The 12390-nt window shown below is 49.4% G+C and overlaps 1 protein-coding gene across 3 annotated transcripts in view; it reads right to left on the reverse strand.

The window, feature by feature from the left end:
- Window positions 1-12390, reverse strand: part of TESC (tescalcin) — a 60292-nt gene that overhangs the window by 46992 nt on the left and 910 nt on the right. The gene's annotated exons all lie outside the window — the stretch shown is intronic.

The following is a 12390-nucleotide window of genomic DNA, read 5'->3' on the forward strand; positions in this document are numbered from 1 at the left end:
AGTACTTAATGCCAATGAATTATACACTTTAATTTTTTTTTTTAATAGGGATGGGGTTTCACCATGTTGGCCAGGCTGGTCTCAAACTCCTGACCTCAAGTGATCTGCCCACCTCGGCCTCCCAAAGTGCTGGGATTACAAGCATGAGCCACTGCTCCTAGCCTGAACTGTATACTATAAAACGGTTACAATGTAACTTTTTTTTTTGAGACAGGGTCTCTCACTCTGTCACCCAGGCAGATGGAGTGCAATGGCACGATCACAGCTCACAGCAGCCTCAAACTCCTGGACTCAAGTGATCCTCCTGCCTCAGCCTCCCGAGTAGCTGGGACTACAGGTGCACACCATAGCACCTAGCTAATTTTTTTAATTTTTCTTTTGTAGAGACAGGGTCTTGCTATGTTGCCCAGGCTGGTCTCGAACTCCTGGCCTCAAGTGATCCTTCCACCTCAGCCTCCCAAAGTGCTGAGATTACAGGTGTGAGCCACAGCACCCAACCTAAAATGGTAAATTTTATGTTACATGAATTTTGCATCAATTTTTAAAAAGAACATGCACACCCTTAGCACAGGATCTGGTAGGAGACGTAGGAGACGCAGGAGACGCTGGGGTTGCCGGGACTGTTATCATTGTTCCCTAAGTAATCCCGTGATACCATCATGGCTGTTCAGCTGGATCCAGGCTCACCAGGGACACAGCAACTTGCATGCCTCCTGCGGCTACAGCCAAAACAATGACTAACCCTGGGCCTTGGGAGGAAGGCAGGGAGGGACAGCCTCCTTAGCCTTGCAGGAGCCACTCCACAGGGGACTACCCTCTCATGCCCGGCACACGCAGGGCACTTCGCGATGCTGGATGCCGGCTCCTCTCCTTCACCTGCCTTTTCCTTGGATGCCATGTGCTGAACTCGTATACATCACAGATCACTCTTAGCTGCTCGGTTGTTAAAATTAACCAACGATGCATTTGGGTGCACTTGGCCTTGAGAAGGAAGCTCTCAAACCCAATTCTGTCCTTCAGAGCAGCAGCAGCAGAGGCTCGAAGATTAATTGCTGGCATTTATGCAGCACCTTAATACCCTTTTCACGCCAACTTCAACCCACTTTGTAAGTGTGAAAGCCAAGGAATTTCTGGTAAGAGCTGCCGCAGGCCCATGTCAGCAGTGTTTATTTCAACCTCGGATACCAAGGGTCCTGTTAGGATCTCTGTGGGTTTTTTCCTACCCTGAATGAATCCTCCAATTCTCAGGATTGAAGGGGAAGCTGGGACAGAGTGAATTGACTTTAGAATCTACTCTTCTCTCATGAGCAATAAGGCAACTGAGAAAGCTGTCAGAGTGGGTGCTCGTGACTTTAAAAATCACAGTCTGTTTTGCTCATCTATGTTCCCTTCCTACAGCTATGCTCTGTTCTTTACCATGCGCCTTATAGCAGTAATAATAACCACTATGTGCTTTAGCTGGGCGTGCTGGTGCACGTCTGTCATCCCAGCTACTTGGGAGGCTGAGGCAGGAGAATCGCTTGAACCTGGGAGGTGGAGGATGCAATGAGCCGAAATCGCACCACTGCACTCCAGCTTGGGTGACAGAGCGAGACTCTGTCTCAATAAATAAATAATAATATAATAACCACCATGTGTTAACATTTACCCAGAGGCTAGGACTCAGCCAAATGCCTGGAATTATCTTAGTCAGTCCTCGCTTTTAGGGTGCCTCCCTTTTAGGGTGGTAATCACACCCATTTTATAGATAAAGAAACTGAGTCTCAGAGAGGCTAAGTCACTCCCTGAAGGTCACACAGCTAGGAGCAGCAGAACTGGGATTTAGACCGAGGTCCATGACTTTAGATTCTATTTGCATAGCCATTGGCTAGGCTGTATGCCCAAACTGAGGAGGGATGGAACAATAAATACATATCATTTATGTAATTGGAGAAAAATTTCTCCATTTTAATAAAAAGACTAAAGATGATGAAGGGGGAAAAAAGCAACAGTGAATCAGGAAAGATTTTGAGAGTGGGTGAGTGGGTGTCTTTCAGAGCATCTAAGAAACAGGTTTTCACAGCCTTCCAGAACTATCTTCAGTTCCAGATTTATCCTGAGGCCAAATCAAGCAGAAACAGGCTTATCTAAAGTACAAGGTTGGCCGGGCACAGTGGCTCACGCCTGTAATCCCAGCGCTTTGGGAGACTGAGGCGGGTGCATCACTTGAGGCCAGGAGTTTGAGACCAGCCTGGCCAACATGGCAAAACCCTGTCTCTACTAAAAATGCAAAACTTAGCCGGGCGTCGTGGCGCATGCCTGTAATCCCAGCTACTCAGGAGGCTGAGACACAAGAATCACTTGAACTTGGGAGGCGGAGGTGGCAGTGAGCCGCGATTGTGCCACTGTACCCCAGCCTGGGTGACAGAGTGAGACTCTGTCTCAAAAAAAAAAAAAAAAAAAAAAAAGTACAAGGCTTACTTCAGTAGGACACTTAGATCAGGAATTTCAGGTCCTGCTACTCGGAGCTAATACAGACTCTGCCTTCCATTACAAACACTGGATAAAACAAGAAACAAATGTAATGTCCAGCTAAATGGAAGGACAGGGCAATACCCAAGTGCCAGGGGCAAGGAAGAGACCGGGAACCAGCAGGGTTAGTGACAGATGCTGCTGAGGTGGCCCAGGTGTTAGAATGGTTTCAGGCTCCAACAGCTAAGGGTGGGGACTTCAAGTCCACTGAGTGACAGAAGAGACCTTGGGTCTGCATGAACTGGAGCTGAAACCCCTCTAAAAAGCTGAAATACAAAAGGCTGCCTCTGCACATCAGGTGCGTCAGAAAAAACGTTCCCCACTGGCCCAGAGAATAAAAAGAAAGCCATCTCTGCTAGGGAGATGGCAGGGGAAAGAGCAGGCTTCTGCAACGAATCCAAACTCCAAGACTGAGCCACACACTGGTGAAAAATCCAAGTCTCTGTGGGGCAGGAGACCCAAACCAAGGAGTTAATGTGAAAAGTGTTTTCATACTGGTGAAAACCTTGAGATACCTAGCACAAGAAATGCAAATGCACTGTGTAAGGCTCTTCTAAAACCCAGGGCACACAGGAATCCTGTGGGGTGGTAGGGGGAAGGGCCAAGGGGAGTTGGGAGAAAGCCCAAAGATGAGCTTATAATCAAAAACCAAACCATAGAAGCAAATGAACCACCATAAGGGAGAATCAGCAGACACAATTAACAAAAGGAATGGCACTCCAAGAAGGCAAAACAGAAGAGACTATATAGTAGGCTTTAAATTATTACAAACAACGGAAGAACCATACCCTATGAAAAAGAGGTGAATTTGAAAACTATATAGCACCTATAAACATTTTTTTACAAGTCATTGCAATTTTTTGAAATTTAATAGGTTAAGGCAGCAAGGTTATTAATAGCTGAAGAGAGAATTAGTGAACTGGAAGATGGAGCTAAGGAAATGAGCCAGCATATGGCACAGAGAAATAAAAAGAAAATATGAAAGAAAGATTAAGAGGCATGCAGACAGAATGAGATGAACCAACATTTTTCTAATAGGAATTACTAATGAAGAAGATAAAGAGAAAGGGGAGAGACAATATTTTCATAATGGAAGATATGAACTTTCTTTAGAATCAAACAACATACACCATTCCCAGGATAAATAAAAATAAATCCACACCCAGACATAGCATGTACAAAACACCAATGACAAAAATTTTAAAAGAGGGAAAAGGGAAAATAGGTTTCTACAAAGAAATGTCAATTAGACTAACAGCTGATTTCTCAACAGCAACAAGACCAAAAATGAATCGCTGAAAACAAAATATCCAGCAACCTTACATTTTACACCCAGCCAAATGTTCATTCATGCATGCCTGCAAAATAACAATATTTTCAAAGTTTACAACTCACAGAGCCTCACTGAAAAATCTACAGAAACATGCATTAAATAAGAAAACTATATCCATAAGGAAGAGTGGTTGCAAGAATTAATAGTGTCTGCATTGAATAATAATGAATATGTAGGTTCTTAAATACTATGGAGTGATACAAATTAAAGTACATTAAGGTCCCCAATTATGAGCACAAAGGCAGAGATGGTGATTAAGTTTAGGCATGTCCAAGATAGCAGACATATAAAAAATGAAATGAATTACTAAAAAAATTTATAGCATGCCCTTTAAAAGGAGATACATAGCCAGCTCCTGAAATGTTCCCAGTTGAAATGATTAGTAACTGCCAGTAACTCACAAGCACTGAGGACGGGTCAAGAGCTTTGCCCAAATTCTAACTTAATCCTCGCAACATTTGGTGACACAGGTTCTATTTTTGCTGTCATTTTACAGATGAGGAAACTGAGGCTCAGGGAGGCAAAGTGCTTTGCCTAGACAGTAAGAGGCAATACCATGATATAAACCCACATCTATCTGCTGGAAAAGGACAGGTGGTGAGAAGCCACCTGTGTGCCATAGTGGGACTCTGGCTGAGGTCCTTGGGGGAATGCAGGCAAGGGCAAGACAGGGGACCACCTTAGAACTACCAGGTGGGTAAGGCCTGCAAAGTGCTGGGTATTTGCTCAGGGTTCTCTGATCATTGGGATCCTGGCATAGGTGCTCAGGAGGGGCTTAGGGAACCCTCTTCCAACCTCAGCACATGGGGCAAGCTGGCCTCTACAGCCCCCCTTTGGGAACTGCTGTCTCCGGTCTGGCCACCTGCCCTCCCCTCCTGGAGGCACCTGGGCCCTGAGACCTCCACTAACCTGCCAGGGAGCAGTGCCAAGAACGGAAGGCTTGCTCCTGACAGAGTGCCGGTCTGCAAAGGTCACACCGCTGGGACGACAAAGAGCCTTTTTGTCCTAGTGCTCCGTGGCCACCACCACCAGCGGAAATCACCCACTCGACCTTCTGGTTTTATAAATTAATAATTAAGCTGGAGCAGGCAACAGGAAGGCTGGCAGGACCAGGGGTGCCCAGGCCCTCACCCTGTACAGTCACACCAGCATGGACAAAAGAACAAAAGAGGCCCTGACTTTTCTTCCCAGAACCATGGGCCCTTCTGAGCTGAAAACACCTCATTCCCCCAGCTTGAGATAACAGATCCTAAAGTGCTTTGCAAAGGGAAAAGCATCATCAGCACCCAGGTTATTCTGTTTGTATTACTGGGCCGTATGGCGTGTCTGAGCGTTGATTAAATTTCCACGGTGCATTCTGGAGACCATTAACTCACAAAAAAATATCCTGCCAGGGTGGCGGCAGGGGAGGCAAGAAAGAAAGATGCAGCGGGGATCTAATTACCACCAATCTGCGGAGCGAGGACGTCTTGGAGAGGACTGCCAGTGGCTTGCATAGAGAAAACACAAATTCTTCTGAAACAGACCTGAGCCACCCAGTGAGACCCTAGGAAACAGAGGGGGCGGCACCCTCCTGCCTCTTCCTCCCAGCCGCGGTCCCCACTCACCTCCCACTGCCCACTACTGAGCTTGTTCTCCCTGGGGGCAGCCCACCTAGATTCTAGAACTTTCCACATCACCCAGAACCAATCCTATCTGCCTCAAGGTTCAGTTCTCCCCTTGCCGACTCGGTAAACAATGTGTGGAACTCTAATGAGGAGGTTGTGGGGTAACAGCATGGCCTCCCCCAGATCATACAGATGTGCCGACTCTCAGAGTCTCAGTCCAGAGCATGTGGGGTTCCCAGCATGCGGGAGAGGCGGTTTCTCCCGGCACTTGCAAATCCCACTAGAAGGTCTGGTTTTGAGTCTGGGTTCCCTACTCGGCAACTAAGTGACCTTGGGCAGTCATTTCCTGTGTCCAAACCTCAGTTTGCCCATCTGTAAATTGGCAGCAATAGTCCCACCCTCAAAGGGCTTTTCAGCAGATCAGGTGATTGACAAGTGCTCAAGAAAGAGCAGCTGTCGCCTCATTCACAGCTGGCTGCGTTTTTTAAGGAGCCAGACTGGTGGCTCAGAGGACACAGCCTGGATGAGACATCTGAGCAAAGTGGCACAGGACGGCTCCAGCGCCGAGCTCAGTGCACATGGAATGCCAGCCTCCAGGGTCCCGCTCTGTGGCTGCTGCAAACGGTGAGATGATGGGGCCCAGGTGAACAGAATGAAAAATACCAGCATGGGCTAGAGCAGGCAGGTGCCTTTGGCTGATCCCCAGCCCTTTGAGAAGCTTCCACAGCGGGCCTTCTCCTGCAAGTTTCCCCTGTGAGCCCCCAGAGAGGAGGGCAGGGGAGGCCTGGAAGCCCCCACCCAATCAAGGCAGAAAGGGTTCCAGAGGCTGGGGGTCCCATGATCTGGACCACTCTGTGGATGACTCCGGGCCAGGGTCCCCCCACTGCCCCTGCCCCAGAGCTCAGCATACAGGACTGGTCCTCCCCCACCCCCCAACCCCCGGTTTCACGGACACATTCATTCCTGCTCTGCTGAGGAGCCACTGTCTGAGGAGGGAGCCTGAGGTGGGAGGATCACTTGAGCCTGGGAGTTAGAGGCCGCAGTGAACTGTGATTGCACCACTATGCTCCAGCCTGGGCAACAGAGCAGGGCCATCTCAAAAACAAATTAATTTTAAACAATCAATAAAAGTAATTGTTTGAATCATTTTCTTACTGAGGCATGATTTGCATACAGTAGAAAACACTTCACTGTTTAGAGACTCTGATAAGGGCAGAGGGCCCTCCCCAGAGGCACTCAGACAATTCCATATCCTATTTCATGGGGTTCATGGACTCCCTGAAGATCCCAGGGGAAAAGCCACAGCCTAGCCCAGAGGAAGAGAAAAGGCACGGGTGACTTTGGCTGGTTGGCTGTTCAGCTTACCAAGCTTTGGTGGACGACAGAACAGTGTGGAGCTGGCTGATCCACCCTGGCCCATCAGACCCTTCCTCCCGCTACGCTACAGTTGTTGGGGTGCTCCCCTGTCCCCCCTCAAACCCCTGAGCTTCTGGAGGGCAGGGACAGCATCTGGTCCACCCTGGTAGCAGAATATGGCAAATGGTGAATGAGCCAAGGCCACGGTCTGGGGCCACTTAAAGACTTTAGAACCAAGAAGTATTGCCCAGGGGTGAGAATGCAGTGGAAAAACCAGCGCCACCTCCACCAGCCACACTTGGCCACGCCCGTCCTCCCTGCCATCTCTAGTTCCTTCTCCAAATGAGATTAGACCAGGAATGGAATCCGACTCTACTTTTTTTTTTTTTTGGAGACAGTCTCGCACTGTCACCCAAGCTGGAGTGCAGTGGCACCAACTCCTGGGCTCAGGTGAACCTCCTGCCTTGGCCTCCCAAAGTGCTGGGATTACAAGCATGAGCCACTGCACCAGCCTGCGACTCTACTTCTCATTATGATGCCTGTGGCCTTGGGCAGTCACCTCCTCTCTTGAGCCTCAATGTCTGCATCTGTAAAATGGGAAACCAACTGTGTTCCTGGGAGGATTCCATCAGCTACTGCGGATACGCTGCCTGGCTCAGCTGAACGTTTGGCAGACGCCACGCGCCCAAGAAACATTAGCTCTTACCATCATGAGGTCTGAACTCTAGGTCTGGAGATTTTTTTTTTTCTTTCCTTTTCCTTCTGGCAGCTTCTTGGCGTCAACACAGACATGCCTGAAGAGCTGTTTTGGAGCCTGAAGGAAAAAACAGACCCTCCACCTTTCCCAGAATCCTCTGTCTTATTATTTCCTTTCCAACTCCAGGAGCAGACACGAATGGGGCGGACAGGAAGTGGGGCCACCTCCAGGCCAGCTCAAGGTGGTGAAGGACAACTGACTCAGGTGAATAATTCCCAAGAAGCCCTTCTCTCGGTCAGGGCCCACTTTGTACCTCGGTCCACACACCAGACACCACTCGGCTCCTGTCACCAAGGGTGCGTGGGGAAGGTGAGCTCAAACACACCCCTGGGACGCCTTCGCTCGGGCTTTTCATATGAATCTTAACAATCTAGATGTGAGCTTTCTTGGCTCAGAAAAGATTCCTGGGAATACTCGTTTCTGGTTTAAATCAATCAGTGAGACTCTAACAGGCAGGGAGAAGGAAGGTGGGCACGCAGACCTGACGATGCCCTGTGTGGCGAGCTGCTGCTCAGGCGTATTTTTGGTGGGGCTGGCTCAGTGCTGATGCCAAAAGAGTTCATCGCGAAGGGAGGGAACTGGAGATGCTGGGAGGGCTGGCAGCCGAGGACAGCTGGTGAGGGTGGCACCGGGTTTTCCAGTAGCTGCCTGTTCCTGAACAATAATACACTGTGAGTTTAAAGTCCCCAGGGACTGCGCCCCTTTAAGGTGAGCCTCTTGTGTTCTCACTGAACCGCCAAGTGCACACAGAGGTGGACAAGACACGTTCTTTCTGCTCTAGGGAGTTCCAAGTTTCGGAGGGGTGGCAGGTGACGGAGTTGACAAGTATAACATGGTGTGATGCCTGCTATTGCGGGAGAGAAGGAAGGAGCTCCAGGAGCCCTGAGGATGGGTGTTTAACCATTAAAGGGTGGATGGAGAGATGGCTTTCTGGATGGGAGCAGCAGGTAAGCCAACCCCTGAATAATGAGCATTCGTTTCATAAAGAGACAGGGTTAAAGCTGTGTGCGGTGGCTCACACCTGTAATCCCAGCACTTTGGGAGGCAGAGGCAGGCGGATCACTTAAGGTTAGGAGTTTCAGACCGGCCTGGCCAACATGGTGAAACCCTGTCTCTATTAAAAATACAAAAATTAGCCAGGCATGGTGGCGGGCACCTGTAATCCCAGCTACTCACGAGGCTGAGGCAGGAGAATTACTTGAACCCAGGAGGCAGAGGTTTCAGTGAGCTGAGATCGCACCACTGCACTCCAGCTTGGGCAACAAGAGTGAAACTTCACCTCAAAAAAAAAAAGAGAGAGAGGGAGAGAGAGACAGGTTAAGAGGAAAGGTTTGAGTTTGTTTTTTCTTGTTTTTGTTTTTTGTGAGACGGAGTTCACTCTGTTGCCCAGGCTGGAGTACAGTGGCATGATCTCAGCTCACCGCAACCTCCGCCACCCAGGTTCAAGCGATTCTCCTACCTCAGCCTCCCGAGTAGCTGGGATTACAGGCGTCTGCCACCGCGCACAGCTAATTTTTGTAGTTTTAATAGAGATAGGGTTTCACTATCTTGACCAGGCTGGTCTTGAACTCCTTACCTCATGATCCACCTGCCTCGGCCTCCCAAAGTGCTGGGATTATAGGCGTGAGCCACCGCGCCCGGCCTAGACCTTACCCTGGGTGGAGACAGAGAAAGGCTCCCATAAGTAAACACCTAATTGTGCACCTCAAATGAAAACAGTGCTCCAGGCACAGGAACAGCTTTTGTGCAAAGGCCTGAAGGTGAGAAAAAATACAGGCAGTCTTTTCCTACCCCTTCTTGGTTTCTAGAAATTCACGTGGCAGCTACACACAGTGAAAGCATGCTGGCAGTAAGAAAGCAGTCTCGGGGCCAGGCATGGTGGCTCATGCCTGTAACTCCAGCGCTTTCAAGAGGCTGAAGTGGGAGGATCACTTTGAGGCCAGGAATTTGAGACTAGTCTGATCAACATGGCAAGACCCCTGTCTCTACAAAAAAATTTAAAATTAGCTGGTGTGGTGGCACACACCTGCAGTCGTAGCTACTGGGAAGGCTGAGGTGGGAGGATTGCTGGAGCCCAGGAGTTTGAGGTTGCGGTGAGCTTGATCATGCCCCTTGCACTCCAGCCTGGGTGAGAGCGCAAGACCCTGCCTCAAAAACTAAAAACTAAAAAAAATTGTAAAAAAAGAAAGTAGACTTGGGGATCCTATGATCTCCAATTCCTCACTTAGCAGCTGTGGGACTGCAGGCAAGCTGGTTTACCTCTCTAAGCCTCAGTTTCCTCACCTGTAAAATGGCCCTAACACTGCCCTCCTGGGGGATCATTACTATAAAAAGAGTGTTATGCAGAGAGCAGCAGCATGGAGCCTGATGCTCAGCAGGTGCTTGGGGAATTATGTTCATTATCACCAGCCTCAGCCTGACCTTCTGGTCCTTTCTGGATGGTGTTCTCAGAAAGGGACCAAGCTGATTCCTCCCCAGGAAGTCAGGGGTCATCTTGGTCCTCAGGGAGGCGGGGGAGTCAGCAGCCCTGTGGGCTCAGTCTGTCCTCTGGCCACCTTACCCTGAGGCTCTTCTCCCTTTTTCTCAGGGAAGATTCTCAAGGGAATGGCCTTGGAGGAAGGGCCCTGCCTGACCCACTGGGTCTCTGGGAGCTGCCGTTCCCATGCCAAGCCAATCGCCTCGCATACATATGTATGTAACCTTATTGAATCCACACAATGACTTCAGGATCCAGGTGGGGGTACTGAGGCTCAGAGAGGTAAGATGACTTGCCCAAGGTCATGCAGCTCAGAGAGGTGGGACCAAGACTCAACTCTCAGCTGTGGCTCGGAGTGACCAGGACATACAAGAGTGTTTAAAGCATGGTCAACAACAAACATGTACATGTGTCTGGTCTAACTACTTCATGTATATTAACTCAATCCTTTGCAACAACTTCAAGGGAGGTACTATGAGTATGCCCATTCTCTAGTAGATAAAACTGATGCTCAGAGAGCATAAGTGACTTGCCCAAGGTACCTGGCAAGGCCCCTGAAGCCAGGCTCCTGCCACAGCCTGAGCCCTGACGACAGCTGTGTCCTCATCTCATGCATTCTCATTTACTGTTGCTGGCTTGTCCCTGCCACAGGGCCTCTGCATTCGACGTCCCCTCGGCCTGAGATGCCCTTTCCACTGATTTGCACACCCCTGGCTCATTCTTACTTGGATTTCTGTTCCATTATCACCTCTTCAGGGAGGCCCTCCGGATCCATCCTAAAGCTCCATTCTCATGCCACCCTGCTATGCCTCGTTCACAGTTTAACACCTGTGGGGCGTTTTGTTTACTGTGTGTCCCCCTCCAGGAAGAGCAGCCTCTCCGAGCCATCTATAAATCCCCAGCCCCTGGTCTATAAATATTTGCTAAGTGGGTAAAAGTGACCAAATTACGCAGTCCCTTTCGGAGGACTGGGGGCAACTTTCCACCTACCTGAAGTTCCACCTGCCTACTCCGGTCTAACCTCAGAACCTCCTCTCCAACCCTCTCCATCTCCCTTGGATTATGAAATCTGAGCTCTGGGAAGCAAGAAGGGAAGCCGCTGCAGCTACATCTAGGAAGGTTACAGAGCAGGAACACAGCATCTGTCATCCCCGTGGGAGGCTGGACCCAGGAAACTGACAAGACTCCCAGCATGCTCTGCAGCCCCTCCTCCCTGTCAAACCGACAACCAGGAGGAATTCCGGAGAGCCCACCCTTCCAGCGGGGATCCCAGCCACAGAGAATGCCCATCGACACTCATCCAGATTCAAAGCAGTGGGAGGCGAGGAGAGGGCACGTGAGAAATAACAAAACCAGGGGAGACCCAAGCAAGTAAGAGCTAGAGGAATCCCTCCTTTCTCTCTCATATTAGTCTTCAGATTGAAGTGCATGAAACTTTTTGAGCAAGTAAAATATTCAACATAGTTCAAAATGAACATATAAAAACGTTTACAGAGAAAAAGCTCACTCTCCCTTCATTCCTTCCACTCCCCCCACAACCGCCACCAAGCATCCATTCGTACTTTCTGGTGGATTCTTCCAGTCTGCAAATATAGCAATTACAAATGTATACTCTTATTTTCCCCTCCTTTTACATTTTCTATTTCTTTTTACTTTGCAGCTCCAGCTCAAAGGATCCTTTTTTAAAAAACAGAAAAAAGGGTACCATATTATATATGCTGAGCCACACCTTTTACTTCTCTAGTTGAATATAATTCTATATCTCCACACACACAGAGATACAGATATAGATGTATAAGTGCGTGCATACACACACCAGTTATTAATGGTTTTCTGCAATTTTCATCCAGTTCTCCTGGAAAGGGGTATTTAGATTGGGGGTCAAGAGGGGTTGCTTTTCAGCTGACACACAAACAGCTGGGCCACCCTCTCTTGGTGATCAATACTGGACGCTGGTTCTCTGCACTTGAAGCAGGTGCCAGGAGCTAGCTCTTTCCCAAAATATCTGCAGCTCCCATTTCCTGAGCGTCTACCAGGTAGTAGCAGAACTCTTACAACAGAGAAGGAAAGCTGAGAATCAGAGAGGTAAAGTGACTAGCCCAAGGTCACACAGCCAGGAAGTGGAGCTGGCAGGGTTCACATCCGGTCTGTCCCTCGCCAAAGCTGGTTTGCCCACACACCCGGCCCCCGCGGTCTCCAGGCCGCACCCTGGTCCACAGCCGGAGGCAGAACTGGCCATGCCGAGTTTAGGACCCAGGGCCAAGTCCCCAGCCCGGCTGAACTCGGGCAGACAAGTGCTTTCTCCGCCATTTCCCTGCGGGCAGCTTGGCCCGGCCTCCCAAGGCGCCCG

The sequence above is a fragment of the Pongo pygmaeus genome, chromosome 10 (genome assembly GCF_028885625.2).
Source record: "Pongo pygmaeus isolate AG05252 chromosome 10, NHGRI_mPonPyg2-v2.0_pri, whole genome shotgun sequence".
NCBI lineage: Eukaryota > Metazoa > Chordata > Mammalia > Primates > Hominidae > Pongo > Pongo pygmaeus.